Source organism: Dipodomys spectabilis, unplaced genomic scaffold (genome assembly GCF_019054845.1).
Source record: "Dipodomys spectabilis isolate Male_0828 unplaced genomic scaffold, ASM1905484v1 ptg000310l, whole genome shotgun sequence".
NCBI classification, from domain to species: domain Eukaryota; kingdom Metazoa; phylum Chordata; class Mammalia; order Rodentia; family Heteromyidae; genus Dipodomys; species Dipodomys spectabilis.
This window is the reverse complement of record NW_024870987.1, coordinates 966,051-974,186: the sequence shown is the minus strand read 5'-3', so window position 1 is coordinate 974,186 and position 8,136 is coordinate 966,051. Positions and strand designations below refer to the sequence as shown.

At 33.0% G+C, this 8,136-nt stretch overlaps 1 pseudogene; it reads left to right on the top strand.

Annotated features, from left to right (window-relative positions):
- Positions 1-355: 355 nt before the first annotated feature.
- LOC122127766 lies at positions 356-455 on the top strand (annotated as a pseudogene).
- The last annotated feature ends 7,681 nt before the right edge of the window (positions 456-8,136 follow it).

The following is an 8,136-nucleotide window of genomic DNA, read 5'->3' as shown; positions in this document are numbered from 1 at the left end:
TGTTTAGAAGTAGCTCTTAAACAAGGCTTACTTTGAATCCATTGGCTCCACAGAACTAACACAGTTGGATAAATAAGTACTTGAAAAAGCCGTCTCCTTTGGACATAGCTATTAATACTTGAAAATATGATCAAATTCTAAATGAAAAGGACTTAAAATAGTCATTGACAAAAAAATTGCAAATGTGAGCAATCAACTGAACAACATTTTTTTTCAACTATTCACAGAATTTTAGGGAAATAAGATTAATAGCATTTTTCGGAACAATAAAGTTTCCTTGTTACAAATAGGCACCTAAGCATATAAGCTTTTATAAATATTTCATCATTAACTACTAAAATTTGCAGGATACTACATTCTTCAGCAGCTTGTATACCAAAATTACAACAATACAGAGATTAACATGGCACTTGTACAAGGATGATATGAAAATTTGTGAAGTATTCAAAATTTTTCATTCTTCAGATGCAAGAAATGAAAAACAGCTATTAAAAAGTTGATTACAAAATTACAAGTGAAACAATACACCTAATTCATATAATTAAAAGTTACTTTGACATCAGTGTATTAAATTTTCACCTTAGAAAGGCCTTTACATAGCATAACCTTTACACAACTTTTGAAATTAGACAACATTGTCGTTTTATCCCAAAGAAATATAATACTAAAAGGACCTAGGGGGGAAAAAAAGGAATCTTAAACTGTTTCTGTATGGAATGCAATCTGAAAGGACACATTAATGAACCTATATGTTATAAAACAATGTAGAATTCAATGTATTATATCTAGGAGAGAATAAAAGAGATTATGGACACTATACAAACATAGAATATAGAATATTTTAAAATATACTTTTTCAGACAAACAATGGAAATATCTTTAGTTTCTATACTACTCATTTCAACAGATAAGTTAAAATTATTTCCGATCAACAAAATCTCAAACTCTGCATAAAACATTATAGATGTATACAAAAACTCTTGAATACATTTTGACATCAAAAGCAGACAATTCACTTTGAAGAACTCCACAGAATCCGTGAATTGTTACTATAAGATATGGTTGTTATTTGGATTGTGAAAATATGTTGTATTGACAAAAAGGAATTAATGACATTTTTGAAATTTAAGAAAATTAACCGAATCATTAGGATTTAGGAGAACAATTTGTACAGCCTTCCACAACTTCAAAGAGGTAGTGATACATACTTATCCTTTTGGTAATATCAAATGCAGTTTCTTCCAAGTGGTTCTTCAGACCTGGTTTGACATATTGGTTCAACAGTTCCAGTGTATTTTTGCTGTCTCAATTACCAGCAGCAAGATGCAAGGGGGTCAACAACCCTTTAGTTTGGGCATTGGTATCTGCATCATGAAGAAGAAAGAAGCCACTCTGGTATTATTACACGTACATGCACTGTGCAGGGGTGTCCAGCCATCTACAGTTATTGCATGTGCCCCTTGAGCCAAAAACTCACGGACAATGTCTAAGTGTCCACTGTAGGCTTCCCGATGAAGAGGGGTATACTCATCGTCATCCCTAGTATTCACATGAGTAGCCTTTTTGGAAAGTATTCTCTGCACTGTAGTAAGCTGGTAATTTCCACAGCCCAAAGAAGAAATTTGCTTGGATCCTTCTCCATTTTTTTTCTTGCAATTTTTACCATTCCTCATATTTTCATCTTGTTCCTCATCTTCATCAGAATTGCCTAACCAGATACATTGAGTACCAGTGGAAATGAGGTGTCCATGTATTTCCCTAATAGTTCATGTTGGTTGACCTGGTCAGAAATATCTGGTGAATTCTCTGCGTATGTTTTTTCACCATGATTTATTTTCTTTTTCCATTTTTACTATTCGAAATTATTCTAACTGGAGATTAGGGAATAAATGGAGAGCAGAGGAAAGATGTTCCTCCATATTCAAAGTACAGACTGAAAATGAGGACCAGTGGTGTCTTCATGTGCAACTTATTCTAGGAATGAGAAAATGTGAAATAATGCCTCCTATATAAATGATTTGGGAAATGGCAGTGCAGAAAGTGAAATGATGCAACCCAAAATATAAAACAATATAAATTAGGATAATTATGGAGCAGTCATATTATCTATGAGAGCCATGAAAGACATAGATGAGCTATCCACAAAATCCATGCCTCTGATCAATTTATAGAACAAGCAGAATTTTTTTTTAAAAAAAGATGGAAATAGAATTTATGTATTTACTTGAAATTAGTAAATACCTTTTTAATAGCCTTCATAAGAATCTAAATCCTTGATAGCACTAGTAACAGATCTGACTGAAATCAGTTGAATCACACTTTTCCTGTACAATGAAGGAATAGGTACAGGCTAGGAAAGCAGCTAGAAAAGGCAGGCTGATTGTATCTGTGAGAAAACTTTGTGGAAACTGGTAGTGAGGATTACTTACTGGTGACCCACTTGCACTGGAAGCATGATTCTGACCTCTTGCTTGCTGATTCTGAACTATTGCTTTGATCATTATATTCTCCAAAAAGAAAAAGTCAGAATTGATAACAAAGGACTACTAATACATTTTGACTTTCATTAAGCATATTCAATCATCAAAATCACACGAAGACAATAGACAGGCTTATTTTTTTTAGATGAAAACAAGTGTCTTTAAAAAAACAAGGAATTTAAGTAGTCTTCCAAAGGACTTCCATTTTACTTACTGCATTATACATTTTTCCTAATGTTGAGTAACAATAAATAATGGATCTATTAGAAAGCTCTTAAAGCTCATCTGTTCAATAGTGAGTTCTCTTACACTATATTATGGAATTTTTTTGTATGGTCTTAGGAAGTAATTTACATTACTAACTTGAATTTGTGACAGGACAATATCATGAATGTACATCTTTCTTCTATACTCTCCCTTTTACATAATTATCTAAATATGTGCATTAAATAAGTATAGAGGAAAAAGTAGAAGCCACACTGGTGGATCATGGCTTTAATCCTAGCTAATCAGAAAGAAGAAATCTGAGAATTGTGGTTTGAAACCAGACCAAGAAAAAAAAGTCCATTAGATCTTGATTTGAAAGTAACCAGCAAAAGCTAGAAATGGAGCTATGGTACAAGCAGTGAAATGCTAGCCTTGAGAAAACTAAAACAAAAAAATAACAAATTCTGGGACAGAGCCAGGCCCTGACTTCAAGCTCTAGTATTAGCATCAAATTAATTAATTAATTAATTAATTTAAAATAAATTAAGTGGTCACATATGGAGAAAATGCTCAGAGATATCACCCAGGCTCTTATTTCAAAAACTACAATCTACCGAAAAAATCTATTTAAATAATACCTGTGTAAATAGAGTATTTTCATCACCCAAATGCACATCCATGCTCAGTTACTTTTGCAAGGTAACTCTGTTATGTCTGGAGTACCACATAACATTATCACTTAAGTAGAAAGCATTGCAACATGGGTTCACTCTATCTCTCTAATGGATTTTTCTCCACACAAATACTCAAATCTTACAATTATTCCAATTCTTTGAAGTCATAGCTTTTTTCTTTAACATCCATAATATTAAAGTTTGAATTTAGTGTCTTGTGTCTCCTAAATGGGTGTTCTTACCAGTTTGTCATGCCCCCAGCCCTAAATTATCCAGATTAATTTTCAGATAGAATCTGGCTTCCTACTTGTGTATGATCATGGGCTCAGTCCACTTGATGTTATTCTTCCTGGAATTTAGAATAACAGGTGTCTGGCATTGTGTACAGATCTTTATGTCCAGTCTGGGCTTTAACCACTATCCTCACAACAGTAGACTCCCATATAGTCAGGTTTTTCATAAGCTTATCATAGCTGATTTTTTTAAATAAATCTTTGCATTTCCTGCAGGTTCTTGAGTACTGAATTAATTTGTGTTTTCTTTGGGTTCGTTTGTTTCATTTGAATATATGTATTCAGTGGTTCCTCATTTTTCCTTTGGTTTCTTTCACTCAAGTTCTTACCTAAAGTGCTGAGAAACCAATTCTTCTTTCTCAAGATAGTCAAGGTGAACTTTATTTATTCCAAAGCAATTTCAGTAATATTTAAACATCTTCATATCTAGGAATGGTATACAAATGCTAATCACTGAGAAGGGTCTTTTTATTTTCACAGCAGTCTTTGGCATTCACAGACTCATCATGAATTATACAAATATAATAAAACTCAGATGCTTGCCAGGAGGAGAAAAACCTATTAGTAATTGTTTGACAGAGGCTTCCCTTCTCATGAATGAAATACGCTGCTTGATGCAGGATTTCACAGAATCAAATTGCTAGGGAGAGCCTAAAAAATCAGCTAACACTACAGATTTGAGGGAGATTACTTGACTTCCTGAATAATTTACTTTTATGTCAAATAAAAGCAGGCTTCCAAAAAGAGAGTAGACTTTAGAGAAACATGATAAGTTGTATGTAAATAGGTGCTTAGCTGACTTTGTTAATTGGTGGACTAATACAGGGAAATAAAGTACAGCAAGGTAAAAAAATAAAGAACTCTGCATTGAAATAATCATTTCTGTGTGTGTGTGCATGCACACATGTGCGTGTACACACATGCATGTGCATTACTCATGCATGCATTATTCATTGCTGAGGCTTGATAGTGTCTAGACACTATCCCAAAGCTTCTGTGGTCAAGGAGAGTGGTCTACCACTTAAGCCACTACTCCACTTATGGTTTTTTGGAGATAATCACATGTATTGTCATGATTGGACTGGCTTTGAACAGTGATCTTCAGATCTCAGCCTCCTGAGTAGCTAGCTAAGCTGATTCAGTCTCTGAGTAGCTTGTTAAAATGCTGCCTGTACTCTGTGCTTCACTGCTGTTTTATACTTTTCCTGAGGTAATCACAAGTCTAAGTCATGTATGTCTAATTGTTTAAAAATATTTACTGCTTGGCACCAGGGCTCCCAACTGTACTCTTAACTACTTAGGAGGCTTGAGAACAGAACCCATGCCACATTTTAGTGGACTTCCTTAATCTATAGCTGGGTGCATTGGATCATTTCCACCATCTTGCACTATCTAGAGACTAAAATTGGAAGGACTGCAGGATCAAGGCCAGCCATGGTAGATAGTGCAACTCTGATGCCTTTGATGATGGGAAGGCTAAAAGGACAGATCAGGTGCATGTTCTTGTGGAAAGGGAACCCCTACCCTAAAATTAACAACTGATATGATGCCAGCCTAGCAAGAACAATACACGAAGTTGAAATCCCCACCAAAATAAGTATATACCTTAACATCCAAAAACATAGTAGAATCTGTTCTTTGCTCTAATATAATCTTTATCTGATTATCATATGATGTGACAGAATAGTTTCTTCGTTAAACTTATGATATATTTAAAAGGACCTAGAAAATTCTTCCTCACTTCTTAAGTGCAAATGAATGGCAGATTGACTCATTTCTTACATATTTGACTACCACTAAAAATTCGTCTAATGATTATTATAGTAATACATTCTGATTTATTACTTTACTGTGTAACAGTTTTTAAACTTTTTGCTTCTCTGTTGAAGTTTAAGTATTTAAATTGTATCATCAAAATATATTCCTTGTGTACTTGGGGCAGTTCTTTACTAAGTTTTTAACCAATGGGTTCTAAGAATTTTTGTTATTGTTAAAATATTGTACAGAGGGGTTACAATTACATGGGCAATACATTGAGTACATTTCTTATCAAGCATTGTTGCCTCCTCCTTTGTTTCCACTTCCCATCCGTTCCCATCCCCTCCTCTTCCCCCCCACCCAATCCTCCGCCCCTCCACAGCCAAAGTTGTAAAGTTTGTTTCTCGACATAACCTCTTGTACATCTCATTGTTGCAATGGGCCCACCTGTATCCCTATTTAAATTATTTGTTTTTTCCCTTCCCCTCCAAAAATTATACCAACAGCAAATACAGTGAAAGCAGGGGTTATACCGTGGGGGAGGGACATAGAAAACAACAAAGAAATAATGTTATAAATATGTTGGAAATAATCGCATGAAAGAAAAAAATTTTGAATACTTATCTTGGGTTCATTTCACCTAACATCAACTTATCTGACCTTTTCTACTTGACTCAGACAAATACTAGTTATTGCAAATAAGGGAAACTATGGAACCTATGTTTCTTTTGGCCTGGCTTACTTAACTCAATATAATTTTTTCAAGTGTTTCCATTTCCTAAAAAATGGGGCAATGTCATTTTTTCTGATGGAGGCAGAGCATTCCATCTAAGAATTCTTAATTGGTATATTCTTTGGTTTATTTTTAATTTCAATTTAATTTTATTGTAAAGGTAATTTACTTAGGGGTTACATTTTCATAAGTAAGATAATGAGTACATTCCTTATGGAGGAACATTGTTATCCCCTCCATCGATTTTTTTGTACACTCATACAACTACTGATGCTTTTGCAATTGCTATTGATCAATGGGCACTTTTTCTTTCTTTGTTCATGCATTTTTATTATAAAATTGATATACAGAAGGTTTACATTTACTTGTCACCTAAAGAGTACACCATTTTATTTTCTAAATTTCAAATTTTGAACTTAATTATTTATTTTCTTTTGTTTCATTAGGGTAATTCTTTTTTCAGAGCTGTAGGATTAGTTAATTTAATTGCATGATTTTCACACATGTAAATTAATCAGACACATATATTTTGCTTTTAAAATATTTAACATGTGAATATATGAAATTATTTTCTTAATTTTATATGGTTGGTGAATTTAAATAAATTTATTTTCTTATAGTTCTAAACATATTTTTCCAGGTAACAAATACTAACTGTATTTTCAAGAAACACATACTTTATTAAGAAAGGCTTCATTACCTGGTCACATTTTGAAAATTTACTTTCTTGTACTTGAATTTAAAAAAGTTTGAGCTGGGCATGGTGATTTGTGGCTTCATTTTCTAGCTATAGGAGGAATTGCAAATAGGTTTGTAATTCAGGAGAGCCTGGGAAAGTATGAGACCTTATTCTAAAAATATCCATAGTGAAATTATTAGAGATATAGCCATCAATAGCAAGATATGGTGCATGCACCTGGATATCATATTCTAAATCTTGAGTTAAAACACCAGTAACCTCAATCTTTTGTCAAAATAAAACGATACATGTTTCAAAATGTTTATTATTTAAAACATGTTTGCAAAGGTTCTCATGTGTTCTATTTCTTAATTTTCAATTTACTTAATCTATAAGAATCCAAGTGTATTGTGTTTTATTTCTCCTAAACTTTTATATAGTATGAGCAATATTATTATTTCATATATTAACTTTCTTTTACTATTTGTGATAAATTCCTCGGTTTAATATAATAATATCAATATTCTAAATGTGTGTACGTGGTGTGTGTGTGTGTGTGTGTGTGTGTGTGTGTGGTTGGGTGTATGTGTGTGTGTGCTTTGTGTGTACTTTGTAATGTTGGGGGGTCAGATCCATGGTTTCACATGTGCTAGGCCAAGGTTTTTGCACTGCACTATACTGTCTAGTTGTAATGTAGTGTTTTAAATTATGACTTTTAAATTTTCATTACTAGTGATTTTTCAAAATTATATATGATAAAATGTGATCCATATACTATCCACTTTAGCAAATTTTATTGTTATTTAGAATATTTCTACTGCCTTTCCACTTTCAAACCCTTGTGTTTGTTATTGATAAATGTTTTACTTTGCTTCTTTTCTCTCTTCATTTTTCCATTAGACTTTACTTATTCTTTCTCTTATTTCTTTGGAAAATAATTATCATATTCCTATTACAATTTCTTTACATTGTAAGAGGTCTATACAATGCTTTATTTTCTATTTTATTTTTCCAATCTTCTCTGACTCTCAGCTCACACTATTAGGTGGATTAAAAAGAAAAGTGTTTCAGGACAGTTGATTATTTTCCTGCTTCTCTTCTCTGTAGTCTTTCGGTCTTTTGAAACAAAATACTAATGGCATACAGCTCCTATATATATGGTCCATCATTCTGTCCCCTCTCACTCTCCTCTGTAGTACAGCTCTCAAGTCGTTATCATTCAGGTATATTATGCTGTAGTGTTATCTAAATTTTAACTCATTCCTAAATTAATTTTAGTGGCTTCAAGCATTCTCTAAAGACATTTTTCTAT